Source organism: Penaeus monodon, chromosome 33, assembly GCF_015228065.2.
Source record: "Penaeus monodon isolate SGIC_2016 chromosome 33, NSTDA_Pmon_1, whole genome shotgun sequence".
Taxonomy (NCBI): domain Eukaryota; kingdom Metazoa; phylum Arthropoda; class Malacostraca; order Decapoda; family Penaeidae; genus Penaeus; species Penaeus monodon.
In genome coordinates, this window is record NC_051418.1 from 9097039 (window position 1) to 9097703 (window position 665).

A 665-nucleotide genomic window follows, 5' to 3' on the forward strand; every position below is an offset into this window, starting at 1 on the left:
CTATTATGACAGGGTTTTATTTTTGCCGTTGATGAGGCCTGCATTTCTTCCTTATGTAACTTTAATACGCAGATTAACACACAGACATTCATGCAGCCGTGCGTACGTAAACTATACAGTAATGAACCTGTACATATTCGAAAAATAAACTGATGTAAATCATATAAATTTTGTAACTCGGTAAGGCATATCTACCCTGTATTTTTGCGGATTTTCTATCTTATGAGACCCCGAGGGTGGCCGTATAGTGATCGATCGCGCTATCCGATTTCAATACCTTTTTTTTATCAGAATCTCATATTATAATATTCTTCCTTAGAACTCTTTGGATCACAAATTGAACATTGTCACTATTTTCCAACTTTAACGATTTTTTCCCCAAGAAATTTCCTCACATTCGTCCTAATTTATTATGAAGTGTCCTAGTTCCCTCTCTCCGCCCTAAATTTCTTCGACTTTTCTTATCCATCTCCTTCTCCCTTATCCATGCTTCACGTCCTTCATCCCTGCGCCAGGACAACCCCCTCTCCATCGTCCCTTGCGATTCGCTGAAAGAGTCTTCCCAGCGGCGCCCTCGGGTCTCGCTGTCTCGTTAGTGTCGGATGCAATGAGTAGCTGCTAGTAGATGACAGAGACACAATGGTCTCAGGCGTTCTCCGTTTTCG